The sequence below is a fragment of the Spea bombifrons genome, chromosome 8 (assembly GCF_027358695.1).
Source record: "Spea bombifrons isolate aSpeBom1 chromosome 8, aSpeBom1.2.pri, whole genome shotgun sequence".
NCBI lineage: Eukaryota > Metazoa > Chordata > Amphibia > Anura > Pelobatidae > Spea > Spea bombifrons.
The window spans coordinates 35,114,300-35,128,908 of NC_071094.1; the positions used below are offsets into that span (position 1 = coordinate 35,114,300).

At 37.8% G+C, this 14,609-nt stretch overlaps 1 protein-coding gene across 2 annotated transcripts in view; it reads right to left on the bottom strand.

The window, feature by feature from the left end:
• The window catches only part of HTR2C (5-hydroxytryptamine receptor 2C), a 152,161-nt gene extending 143,819 nt beyond the window's left edge, over positions 1-8,342 (bottom strand). For both annotated transcript variants that reach the window (XM_053472679.1, XM_053472678.1), the window contains exon 1: positions 8,000-8,342. The gene's annotated coding sequence lies outside the window, so the exon portion shown is untranslated. The remainder of the gene's footprint in view (positions 1-7,999) is intronic.
• Between the last annotated feature and the right edge of the window lie 6,267 nt (positions 8,343-14,609).

Here is a 14,609-nt window from a genome sequence, read left to right on the forward strand (position 1 = left end):
ACCTCCTAAAAAAATAGGTATTTTGGAGCATCCCAATAAGTAACAATGGGAAATATGATGTAACAATGCAGAACATAAACAACCTGACCCAATTAAACATAACTCATGTGCCCAGTGGATGAAGACCATCTAGTGTGATGTGATTGCTTTAATTATCATTTCAATTTTGAAAATATATTTGCTGCAATATTCTGTTTTCTAAAATGAAGCAACTTTGCCCTGGGTAGACAAAATTAAAAAATGAATAAAAAGATTAAAATGAATGGAGACTGAATTTGGGACAACGTGCTCACAGCTGCTTCATGAATAATGAATAATCCACGTGGTGTTCACACAGGTTGTGAGTCGCCCCATGTTTCTCTGAAGTTTTGTGTTTCGATTTATGTAAGCTCCATGTGTGGTCTATTTGCTTGTTTTTCTACAAGTCACTTTTTGGCAATTCTACTGTAAATCATATTATGCTGAACCTAATGAAGGGATATGCTCGTTGTCCAGCTCAAGTTGCATTGAAGAAGATCAATGAGGAAATTATTTCAACCAGGTCATTCACATAGGTGTGAAACATTTTATTTTATTTTTTTCAAAACAAGTGTGGTGTTTCCTACAAGTTTGCCTTTTTTATGCAGAAACTATTAACCTATCTGAAAAGAATGAGGCCAAGTGGAAGCATCATTGGTAGGCCCGATTCCCCAAAAAAAAATATTCTGGGAGAAAAAAAACCCCTCAAAAGCAGGATCTTAATGAGAACAGAACTGTGACAAACAGAGATATCCATGAGGTTCCTTTAAAACCAACTAAAGAATCTGCTATCTTGTGGTATTCGAGTCTCGATGTTTTAGGTTATCAGAAGCAGCTATCTTGGCCAACTTCCTGGGGTGCCTGAACGAAGGGGGTGAAAGTAAGAGTGCCACCAGAGTTGTCTTTAATGCAGGACAAAAGGGTCAACCTCCATGAACCCAAGGTAGCCTAAAAAAGGTCAAGATCATCTAAATAAGGGCTGTCTGGCTTTGAACTGGACAGTCTAGTTTTAGACCCCAGTCTGTAGAAGGAAGGAATTCAGTAATATCATGCAGCATGTATGTGTTGGTGTCCTTTAGTACAGCTGAACACATGCATAAATGTACACAATCATGTATATTCACTCTTTATATGCATGGCACTTTTGATCACATTCTAGACATTAGGAGTGATTTTATATAAATACATACAGAAAGTACATCACTTTCAATTAAAGTAATATTATAGAAATTAAAATGTGAGCAAGTAAGTATTTGTCAAAAATTAAGACTATGGGGGCTACAAAAAATATTTTATATTTTTTATATAATATATTGGACTAGTGATATACAAAAAAAGGTTTGAAAAGTGGTATTATCACCCGAGCGACAAAAGGAATGGTACAATTAGATGAACATTCAATGGTTTTGCTAAGATTATCCTTTTCCAAATGTTACCATAATGCCAAATACATATATCATAGACACCGACTGTAAATGTTTTGAGTATAAGCCATTTTAATTGTATGGATAATATTTACTCTCATCTATTATAATAGCGCCTACTGAATCTGCTGGTGCTCCATAAATAAAACATAATGTAAGAAAACGCTTTAAGACATTACAACAGTAAATCAAATCAGCAACGCAACAAAAAAAAAGGCTATTTAAATAATCTAAATGTCAGCCATAGTTCCGCTGCAGACAATATAAAGCACGTAGCACGTGACATGCCATCAATACCACATCTGAATGAAGAAGCTGAACGTGCCTCCTCGTATTGTTACTGCGAATATATGACTTGGGTTTCTTCATTGTAAACAATGATTTATCAGTGTGAATGTAAAAATGTTAAAATATTCATAGAATTCTACAGTCTTCTAATTCCCCTTAATGGCTGCGTGTAAGGTTTGAGTGACCGGTATGGCATCCCACAGATAAAACGGAATCTCATTTCAGTTTATGGTGCATCTGAGAAACGTGCACTCGTTAATTACAAATGGAATCATTTGAACAAAAGGTAGCGTCGAGCCTGGAAAAATGCCATCACATCTATCAGACAAGGCAAGGGCTCCTGAACAATGTATGATCTCAAATTACACAGCTTGCGGCATCTGTATACAGGAGGTGATGCCTGAAATTCATCACATTTCAAATTCATTTTAATTAAAATCTTTAAAAAAATAAATAAACAGCAGCGACATCAGCGCAACCTGTTGTACCATGAGAAGTGGGGTTCATTACTCCTTCTGAACCAAGTGATCATTGAAACTGGATTGAAATGGTTAAAACACTAACTGTTCATCCCACAGACAGAAAATTTGAAGAGGTCATTATCGAAGATTACATGAACAAAGGCTTTCGTTATTATTGACCGGGCAGTAAAGCTCTAGAATTCTTTACATTGGGAAGTGCTGAGTACAGATAATACGGTCGCATTGAAGAAAGAGTTGGAATGATAGTTGGCAAAGCCGGCCATTCATCAGCACATTTTCTTTATTAATAGGATTTGTTCCAGGGACAATGTTGATGTCTATTGGAGTCACGAGACAAGAATTTTGTTTCAACCTTCTGAAGCAAAATTGCCATTGGCTTATGGAGAATTGTTTTGCCTTCATCTGGATCAACAAAGACAGGCATGTCTTGGAAACCTTCAACTAGATGGACTTTTTATTTATCTTTTTTTAACCTCATTAATGATGCACCTATAGCTACAGAATGATCCCCAAAACCACATTACCAATGCTTGTAATAATATTTCATGGTAAATTTACAAAATAATTTCACTCATTTCAAGACGTTGCCTACACATCTAGGATTTCATCTTCTTATTTCTATTTCCACTTGCACCCTGTTGCTTGGCATTTGTGTTTGCTGGCATTGATCCTTGGCTTGCCTGACTACTCTTCTGCCTAGGCATTTTGTTCCTGTGTCGCCCTACCTGTGTACAATACCTGGCTTGTCTGACTACCTGCAGCTGTGTACTGACCTCTGGCTTATGCAACTTCCCATTTAGTGTACTGACCCCAGCTGCGTCTTACCATTCTCACATTTATCAGAGCCACCGCAATACAAGCTCTAGTTTATAAAAGCGTTGTAGATCCCAGTACCCCCCTGTCAGTCTTTTTACAACTCTATATGCAAAGTCAGATAAACTGCTGAGAAATCAAAGGGAGCAAACATAGCATGACGCCGTATGGAAATAAATAAATAATTTATTAGCCCCAATAGTTAGGCGTACATCATAAAAAGTCCTTAAAACGGATAATTAATTTGTGCGTGGGATATAGAAGAAGGAGTGGATCGGAGGCAGGCAATGTGGATTTCACCAGGTCCTAGTGCTAGAGATCTTTATCCTTACCAATCCGCAACGTTCCTATCCCCACAGCAATCAGCTGGAACAAGACACTCCCACTGTATAACGTATGCACGACACCTTACGCATATCCACGACTTGTTCACTAACTCACATACGCACTGGCACACATATTCACACAAACTTACACACGAAAGCTAACACAAATACACACTCACGTTTACACACACAGATTGATGTTCACACATACTTACACATACACATTCATGGTAGGTCACACACAAAGAATCATGCTCACACAAACACATTCATGCTAACTTGCACTCACACGTGCACACGTGCACACGTGCACATTCCCTAACCCTATGACCTGCTCACTTCCTCAGTTCCTTAACCCCATACCTCACCTGCAGCTTTCTCTCTGGCTGCTCGCACTCTGTGCAAGCAGCCACGCTCTTATGGCATGGTCACCCAACATCACATAATGTGACCCCACTACATTTCTGCCTTCCCGGGCGATCAACATTTTTTCACAAAGGGATAGTCTTCAGGGCTTCTCCTTGGTCTGGGAACACTGAGGAACTTCCTCTCCCCTCAGCAGTCTCCCTGATTGTAAGGTTCCATGGGGTATAAATGTCCAGCACATGTGCCTGATGCAGGCATTATCAAAGTCCTGGACTGGATCCTGGATCCTGGAGTTGTAGCATTGGCGCACCCTGTTCTCCAAAAGCTCCAATGCAGCAACCCATACACAAGACAAAATATCTCCTTGGGGCTGTTAATCAAATTAATAGAACATTTTACATCTTTGATTGTAAAATTAACCTGGAAAATAATTATTAAATATATACATATATATATATATATATATATATATATATATATATATATATATATATATATAACAGACATTAAGAATACTGGTACAGATGGATAAGAGGGTCCTGCCTCTATTTGGAGGTTAAGGGGGAATACAATGTTAAGCCTTAATTACAAAATCCTCTGGCAATTCCAGAGGGTTTCAAGTTTTTTTTCCAATTGGCAGGGGATTCCTGGAAAGCAAGTTGGACTGTACTGTCTGTACATAGGAGTGACAAAGTACATAGATGACACTGGTCCTCCTATTGTTCATACCTTTCACTTCAGCCATGACACTCCACATAGACCTGCCATGTGTACTGTACCGCTAAGCATCGGTGTAATCATGTTTACCCAAGGACCTGATGTTGTGTCCAGATTATTGCATCTCTCTACTAAGTGTACTAATGTTTTTATCCTATCAGTCTTCATCTGCTGCCCCAATGTGCCAATGTGTAAACTACCGACCCTTACCTACAGTGTCCCATTCTCTTCAAACATAATCACTTCTTTCACATAAATTCTATACCATGTTCTGTCAGACTCCTCCTTACTTATTCTAAGTTTAAACACTCGCTAAAACCCACCTGCTCAGAGAAGCGAACAATTCTCCTCCTAATACCCGCAACCTCCTCAAAGAAATCACCAAGTCTCTGACTTCCCCACATCTTCCTTCCTGCCATCATGTCATCCCCAACCTAACAGAGCCTCACCCTCTGTCCCATTCCCCTTCAACCACCTAGTAAAATTCAAGCTTGCAGGACTCCTTTCCTCTTCTTTACCAGTTTGTCTTAATGTGTCAATGTTGTTGTTAATTGTGTATATTGTCACAACTGTCACTATGGTTAATTTGCGCATCCTTTTTTAATATGGAATCTGTTGGTACTGTACAAATATTTGATGTAATGAGTGATTGTGCATCATTAGATTACAACACTCAATATGACGATCTAGAATTACTTTTTTCTGGAGTTCAGAAACACACCATGGAGGCATGAACCACAATAATTAATTTTTAGACTGCTTTACAGTTGCATCAAGCATCTCTGATAACCTTTTCAATGGTGTTGCCTTTAAAAATGTCTATTTTGTGCAGTTTCCACCATCCACAGCAACGTATTTATGTGACTTGTGCTTACATGTTGGTTAGAAGTCTGTAACCAGACTGGGTTGCCAGTGTAAAAGCTGGTCCTGCGAGTCTCGATTAAATGCCTTTCGAAACCTTCTATGGTCCACACCAACATCAACTGCCTTTGTGGCCAGTTTGGCAGATGTTTACAACCTTGAGCAATATTAGGTATAGGCAGTGGATAAACTACCCTTAAGTCATTTGTCACTACATGGAATTGCCCAAAGCAAAGTGGATTTGTTAAATAATTTCAGGGAGAGCTGGTAAGAGGACAAGTAGTCCATTTCTCGTTTATTCCTGAAATTCATTTTTGATCACAGCTTTTTAGGCACTGATGCTTTATCCATTGGATGTCTACGTCTTTCAGTACTGCTCATTTTAACGCATGCTCGAAAGGACCAATTATTTTATATTGCTGGAAACTCTGTGGACCAAAGCAATTTTGGCTGCTATAATAACGACTCATGTGACTGAAAATGCCCCAAACCCTGGTCCTGATATTAGCCAACCTAGTCAACTGGCCAACAATTTAATCTATAATTAAACCTCATTAACTCACCCTGTACACCCTGTATTAAGTCAGTACAAAAACAAGCAGTCCCTCTCCTTATGTCTCATTCCCAATGAATAATAGACCTAATAGACTGTAAGCTCACAAGAGCAAGGTTGTCTTCATCCTAGTGTACCAATGTGTCCTAACATGTATTACCCTTATTGTCAAATAGTATGTTTTCCATGTTAATGTTATTGTTCATTTTTACAGCCTCCCTATTGTAATTGTGCTACAGAAACCGCTGGAGCTCTATAAATTAATGTAATACATCCCGAGAATAGTTAAAGAAACAGGAAGACTACTATTCAGTTATGGGCACTAGACCATTGTTTCTCATATAAATGATTTCTTTGAAATATCAGTTCTACACTTGTAAAAATTATCTAATGCTATTTTAACAAAAAGGCAATATGCATTAAACCTGCATTAAAAAAAAAAACAAAAATAAAGGTGCAGCTCATGTGAATTGCCAAACAGCTCTATACTCTTGTAAATTAGTTGATTCTTTAAACAAAGGTGAAATGATGTGCTCTCAGTGCTGCATTCCATGTTAATACTGCAGAGCGACTTCTCCAACCTACAGCAATAAGCACCAGACTCCCTCTACTGACACTGCTGTCCATTATTTAACCTACAATCCAGGTATATTCCACAGACCCCAGTGGATTTTAATTACTAATGACTGCAATATATTACTTGATCTATAATAACTTATTTTCCTTGGGGAAAAAAAAATAATATATATTATTTATTATTATTTAAAAATAAGACAGTTTGCATTATCCTGAAAAATCTTCATTGAGACATATATTGTAATTGTATTAAATGATGGATGACCACTCTGTATAATAAACGCCCCAAAGAGTGGGTGATAAAAATTCAATTAATTAACTCCATTGATTTATTCATTAATATCAAATGTTTTTTAGGTAGTTTTTCATAATCTATAATGCTTAGCAGCATCACAATGCACAATTCACTTGTTCTAGGTTTGTCAAAGTACCTCTATATACATTATTATGTTGCAGTATATATTTAGTATGTCTTCACTAATACATTGCAGGCTGCTCTAATCATTTAATGTGAATATTGCACATTTACTACACACAATAACCAGATGCTCTGCTGTAGAATTTTGGAATGGCATATTTTAGATTCATGTAAATGACACCTTCAGTTGCAACACTACAATTTTGTAGACTATTTTATCACAACGCACAAAATCTAAAACCTAATTCTAACATTACAATCGAAATACGCACAGTGGCAACATCCCAAAAGAAGGTTGGTACTCTTACTGGAAAAAGAAAAAAAAAGACTGCTGACTTATTGATTTTTATATTTTTATTACTGACCCCCATATACAGTTTATTTTTTATTTTTTAAGGAGAATACTTTTCAAGTGCCAGAAAGGTGTCAACACAGACTTAATCAAAAAATACTATTTCCCAAAATAATAAGTCTGCACTTTCGAGCACTGAATTATAGATTACTCTAACACCATGGCACAGAAGGACTAAGCTCCACAGCCCCAAGCTGCAAAGTGAGTTAAATGTCTTCTGGTCCCATAATGACAGCTGTGCAGTTTATTCCAGGGGTAAACAAACAGCGGTATAATGACAGTGATCATGAAAACATAGCATCTTAAGCAAATTCTCTAACAATACAAATGACCACAATGAAATAGAAGAGACTTATAAGAGAGACCCTATCCTATGACAATTTTAAATCCAATATAATGTACTATAGCACAATAGACCATAATGTATTATTATTATTATTATTATTATTTTTATTATATAGAATCAACAGTTCTAGAAGAGTTATGATAAGTAAACTCAAGACAAAATGATTGCAGAAAAATCAGACGTGTTTCCCCAACCGCTCACAAACTATTGCTATCTTAAAATATTTTTCACAACTTTGCTCTACACACACATGCACACACACACATACACACACACGCACACACACATACACACACACAATGAGAAATGCATTTCTACAAACTGTGTTAGTCTTGTGCTATCTGCAGGATCCTTCAGTTCTGTTAACCCTAAAACACAGTTACCTGGCATCCTTAATTGCGCCTGTCTGTCTTTTTTGTTTGAACAATGACAGCTATTTCATGGAAAATTGGGACCTACCTGTGTTTGAAAGAGCCAGTGAGTGATCTATCGCACCTGCCTTTTAGTCCTTGCTGTGAAGGGATGAGTCTCTCAATGCCTCTCGCTTGTGATACAGTGCAGACTGTAATCCCTTAAGAGAACAGCCCTAGTCTTTTATCCTGCATCCTGCACATAGACACAGCTCTCATGATTTCTCCTTTACTTCACCATCCTCAGCGTCTGATGAACTGAATGTTGAATAAAATGTGGAATAGGCAGAGATAGACCTCTTCTCCAAGCTGAAAATCTGTTGGGGGCTTCAGCTTTCATATTCACACACAGACCAAACTAACACCTCCTGCTATCAGCTGCTGAATTTCTGTAGCTGTACATGCTTCTCTGCAGAAATGTTCTCTCCAAGAGCTGCATAACATAGCGTTGGACAGGCAGGTACGCTTCACTCCTCTCTCTGCCATAAATTGGTCCATTAAGGCAGTTGCCACCAAAGTAGGGGTGTCCAGCTGTGTTTTTCTGCAATCAATTTTGATAAATATTAATGTCAGTTTTTTTGCTCAGATATCACTAGCAGTTATCCTAGGGCTAGTCGGAGAACAGTTTTTTTTCCCCTTGGTTTGGGTGTATTCCAGAAGTAACCCTGACAGCCAAGAAATGAGTTAAAACAATTGTCTGGCTCACTGGTTACATAAATAACATTCTAAAATACAGCACATTTAATACAATTTCACAATAACACTTTTTGAGGTTTTTTTTTTTTTTTTTTACACATATTGTCGTTTTTTTCACCTCCTGTTGAAAAAGATATCATGTTCGGTGCTAAATCTAACTGTTTATCGGTGGTTCATTTTGTATAAATAAGCCAATGTCTTTAACGGCGTTTTTTGTTTATGTGAGTTTTGGAGTTTGGAATGTTGGTGTAGGATTTGTGGGTTGATTCTAGAAAGACATCAATTAAATTAAATTACTAGAGGGAGGTAAACTGTGGATCTCAACTGTTAGGTTGGTTGAGGATAATGGGAGGGGTAACGTGACGTCATGTGGAGAGCTCTAGATTAAGTAGCAGGATGGCAAAACTATGCACGGTTCATTTTCTAAAGCAAAAGTTTCAAAGCCAACAAGTTCTGGGTCACCTTTTGTGGCTTTGGTCCAGCATGCAGTGGCGTACAGTCTACACTAACTAGGGAGCCAGATCAGGGTGGCGGTAGCCCCCTGTCACAAAATAAGGGGCAAATCACCCTATTGGGCAATTAGAATCCACATATTATAAATCTCTAATCTCCACTACCAGCACACTTAACACTATGGGAGACTTTGCCTCTATAGAATCTCATAACCAGTCCAGCCATCATACGCACTTTAATGTATCTGACGGCTGATAGGTCCCTTTACATTTCTGTTTTGGACTTTATGGAAATGCATGGGAGGCTTTTGATGAATCTTTCCGTATGCATTTGCCCCTTTGCCCTCTGTCTAGTAATTTTCACAGCAGGAAATCTGTTTGACTAAACACGTCTCATTGCATGTGATATGCCATCAGACAGCTCCAGCGCTGGCTTGGTGAACACTGCTGACAGCAGTCTATTTAGACTCCCATTACAACTCATGGAAAGTGCTCCCATTAATCTTAATAGGAACATTATCTTGCCACTGTCGGCTGCCATAGAGAGGGACTCTGTGGGTGCTGCCATTGGTCAGCTCTCTATAAGTATGTTGCTGCCTCCATGTATTTACTGATGTTCCAGGGCTAGTATAACGACAGAGCACACAAATTGCTCCAGGGCCCCCGGTGTCCTGACGTTCCATAACTCTCACGTGTCCCGTGAAAGGTGATGTGATCAGGTCCCGCTACTGCTCACCCGGACGTCACATCACTTCTCGGCACGCATTGTCAGTGAGGGAGCTAAAGACCACAAGGAGAATACAGGAAGGAAGTGGAGTATGTGGTTGGTACTGTGTGTATATGTGTGTTTATATATGTGCATGTGTGAATGCCTATACTGTGTATATACTGTATGTGAGTGATGTATATGTGTGCATGTGTGTGTGTTTTTTTATTGGGGGCAGAAAAAGAGGATTAAAATATAAAAGGCAGGCAACCAAGAAAAAGGGAAAAAGGTTAGGAAAAGATCACAGCAAGTAAGGTGGGAAAAAGACAGATAGAAAATAGAACAGATGCCAAGAAAGGAGGAAAGAATAGATCGGAAGGGAAAAGGCCTGCAAGAAGCAGGAAGCAGACAACAAATCTACACAGTCACATAACAGCACACAGTAACATATTTATACACGCACGCACTACATACTAACATATACACACTAACCTACAGGAAATGGCATCATATCCTAGCGCTCAAACTCAGTGAGTGTGGCTCTCCGGCCCAGCAGTGGGGGGGGGGGTAGGATTTTGCTAGAGCTGGGGCACTGGGGCATCTGTTATGCCGGCGAATCCAGAGAATGGCCCTTCCTGCATAATTGCTCCAGGGCCCGGAGCTCCTTAACCTGGTCTTGGATGCCCCATACCTCTAAACATTTCAAATGATTCGACATGGCTAGGGAGCAGAGCTGTATTAAGACATTTTTTACGTGACCAAGTGATGCATTTCAGTGTATTTTATTTACTTTTATAATTTTATTTATAAACCAATTTTCTGATGTTTCTATAAACCTATTGTGGCTTTCAGGGCTGTAGAACACTGTGATAAACGCATTCCAAGCAAGCAGTTTGAGCTTTTGAGAGGAATGGAGTGATTTAGGACTGTCCCTCCTAAAGAGGGATACTTGGCATGATGTCCAATGTACAATACGGTACTGTACACCATTGTAGTTTACTTGCCAAATAACGCCAAAATTACTAGCACGGTCTACTAGATTTATTCAGCCCGCCTCAAACTAGGAAACTTTACCTGTTTTATTTAACCTATCAAGACCTTACATTTTTCTCATGCATATCAATAATTCATGACAGGATTCAGAGAAATTTAATTGCTGTCCTTGATTGAGATATTAATGCATCCTGAAAAAATTATTAGGAAAAAAAAACATTCATTCAAATTGAAATCCATGCGGTATCATAAATTAACTGGAATACTAACTGGCTATGAGGATCAACAGAAATTATTATTGTATTGCCAAAGTTAATTACTTTTCATTTCTGAATTTTAATTATTTTTGGTAACAATGCGTTGATATATTACACAACAAATGAACCTTTTTATTGTCAAGTTGATAAACACATGGTGGTTATCCTATATTTAAAATGTATTTTGAAAGTTCAATTCTGTTTGTTACAGCATCAAAGGGAATGATATCTAATAGTTCCAAAACAATATAGAATAAGACAGGCTGAAAGGTCGAGTGTGAATTCGGGAGAAGGGAAGTACTTGTGATATTACGCATTGCCAAAACTTTACATCTTGGCCAATAAAGATATTTTTGCCTCTGTGTATGAGATATATTCCTCATAAGGGAATGTCTTTATTATTATTATTATTATTATCTTTTATTTATGTAGCCCAAAACTTATCGCAGCACTTCTTACAGCACATACATTCAAAGGGTATAACAAAACTGATAGGCCAAGCCAAACTGACACATTCTGTAAAGTGGGCCCTGCTCGCAAGCTTACAATCTTTTGGAGGATCAGCTGTAAAGTCAGAGTGTTAAACACAGTGCGCCTTATATGTAGCAGAATGTTTAGAAACGTCTGGCTACGACTAGCAAGCTCAACACTTGGTTAAGCCTGGCTTTAAAAAGGGGGAGCCAAACTCCAGCTTGTTAAATCGGCTTCTTCATTCTAGTGTTCTTAACATATGGACACAAATGAGGATTTTGATATTCAGTAGACAACTTGAGCTTGTCAGGTCAGCTTGTCCGCCTCTACCCCTGGCTGATACAGGAAAGCAGGGACACATGCTCTTTCCATATCTCTCTATAGCCGTGCATTCTTGACCACAATAAGTGAGATCAGCCACCAGGCGGAGTGATTCCAGCAAGGTCCGGGCAGACCCTCCTATTTCTCTTCTTCTCTCCTCAGTCTTTCTGGAGGTCAGCAATGACAACTGCCAGAAATGCATAATTCAAACAGTGATGAGATATGCTGGCTCCTGCTGACCGGGAAGAGTCCACGCTACTGCTGCAAAAACCTCACTTATGGATGACTTTGTACACTCTGATACACAAATGGGTTAAACCACAAACAGTATTTCCTTGTCTTACTAGTCTTGTACAGAATGAGGACCATCAAACTTCAAAACACTTATAAACAAACACTGTTTGTCAAGATCATGCAGGGGAATCATTAATATCCATATGTGGGTGATAAATTAAGTGTTTGTCAGCTCAGGCTGTGGTTCAAAACTCTTTAGTTTCTGCAACAAATTAGAGTGGTGAGCTTACATTTAAAATATGTTTGTTTTTTAAAATGTATTTCCACTTAAAAAAAACTAATTTTTTTGCAATGGATTCCCTGTGTCACTGAGCTTTATTTAACTTTTTTAGTTGCCTAAATTGGAAATTTGGCCTTATCGCAAGAAAAGAATGGTGTGTAGTGAAAATAAATAAATATATATTTTAGTCAATATGAACATGCCTGAAAACAATCATGCAAAGACATGTGAATAAGGCAATAGATATGTCACTTTTTGATCCCTCAATCACATTGACTCCTTTGTTTGCCTAAGCCTGATCCTTTATGCATAGCTTTGGGTATATCATGTGGATGGAGTTGAGTGAGCCTGAGTTTTCCACTTGTACACAGTTACTTCAGATCAGAGCAAGGTTGTGTTTTAGAAACTTATGTTTTTGTTGTAAGGTTTATTTTATTTTACTTTTTGACAACTATAAGCATACTGAATCTGTATATTGGAAAAAAAAAAAATCTTTATTCCCATTCAGGAAACCCAAGTGGACTTTTATTGCCGGTCATATTCACAAGATAATGCAACATTTCATCAACAAAAGCACATTTACGTAAGCCCGAAAGGGATTAAAGGATTTTTTTTTCTTCTTAGGCTAGAGCTGCACAGGTGACTCTGTCAATCTGTTTTGTAATACTGACAAAAAAACGCAGGTCCAGATCCAAATGTATTTACACGCAGTGATAGGTCAAGTGTGGGGTCATTAAATAAACCCAAGCCGGGAGAACAGACCTAAATATAGTTACTTACAATTGTACATTCTTTGGTTAGAAATACTATGTTGCATTCAGGAACAGCGATGCAAAGTTGTAAAAGGGGTCTTATCACCATGGCAATCAATGGAATGCTTCATTGGTCACTGTGGTGGCTTTTTTGCAGACTTTGCACCAAAATAATTTATGCTATAGAACCCGTATTGTTTGCCTTTATTATGGACATTACTAGTAGAACTAGTTCATGAAACCCCTACCCAACTGGATCACCTATGTTACCTCCGCTACTATGCTTTAACTGTATTTGGGGAAAGAATGAGGAGAAGATGCAATTTTCCCCGGTTTCCTTGGAGTGCCGCCAAGGAAATAACATCATAATACTTATGTAGGACACTTTTTGCAATATTTGTTGCGACTTTCCTGCTGTCCTCATGGGCTCAGACCTTATTGAAATCAAGGCGACTGAACATAACAGAACCCATAAGATGTTTGGCAAAAGGCAAGCCCATTGAAAGCTCCTCACTTTAGTTGAGGATGCAAATAATTAACCTCTATTTTAGCATATAATTAAACACTCCTTATTTTAGCATATAATTAAACACTCCTTTGTGCTTTGGCCCAATGGAATTTACAGCAACGTTTATTTTGTAATTGGCATAAGATTAAATTTACACAATTTGATAACAAATAGTACATGTGCAAAAAAAAAAACTATAATTCAAACAACTGCACGATGGAAAGTGCGATACTGTATCATAATTCCAAACCAATTGTTTAAACAGCTAATCCGTTAATCAGTTGTAATTGCATAATTTTCACACTAACCATGTCAGACAAGATTCATCATGAAATAGTTAATATTTTTTGAAGTTATAGTTATATACATTTCCATTATGTCTTTTACATAGCGTAAGTGTGATGATTGAATAGCCCTAATCAAGCTCCCTCAATACATCGACAACATCCTTAATTCCCGTTACCCTGTCATTAGAATATCATTTACTCAGCACCATGCATTCTTTAGTTAACAGAATGATAATTTGCATCCTTTGGCACTTCTGTGAATTCTAATTTTTTTTATTCTAAGTTTTTAAAAGAAAATGTGCCTTTTCCGGTGTTAAGATAAATATTTATTTTTGTCATTTAAAGGCGTAAATACATATTTTAATAATTAACACAATGTCAGGGAGCAAGACGACAAATAGTACAACGGTGCAACCAATCTCTTTAGCACTGGAGGTGGGAAAAGGGGCAAATGCATATCGGGGGGGATTGTGAAGAACCCCCTAATGCTTTGACAAAAGGGATACTACTGCAATGTAAAGAGGGCATGCTGTTATCATATGCATTAAATTGCATATATGATGCCTGGAGTGTCAAGTATTCACAACTAAATATAATTTAACTCTTATTAGAGGAATATTTAGCATAATCGGAATGTTGCCTTGTTAAATATAATATGTTAATAAATAATGTTAATAAATAAACCTTAAAATAAAATAGTGC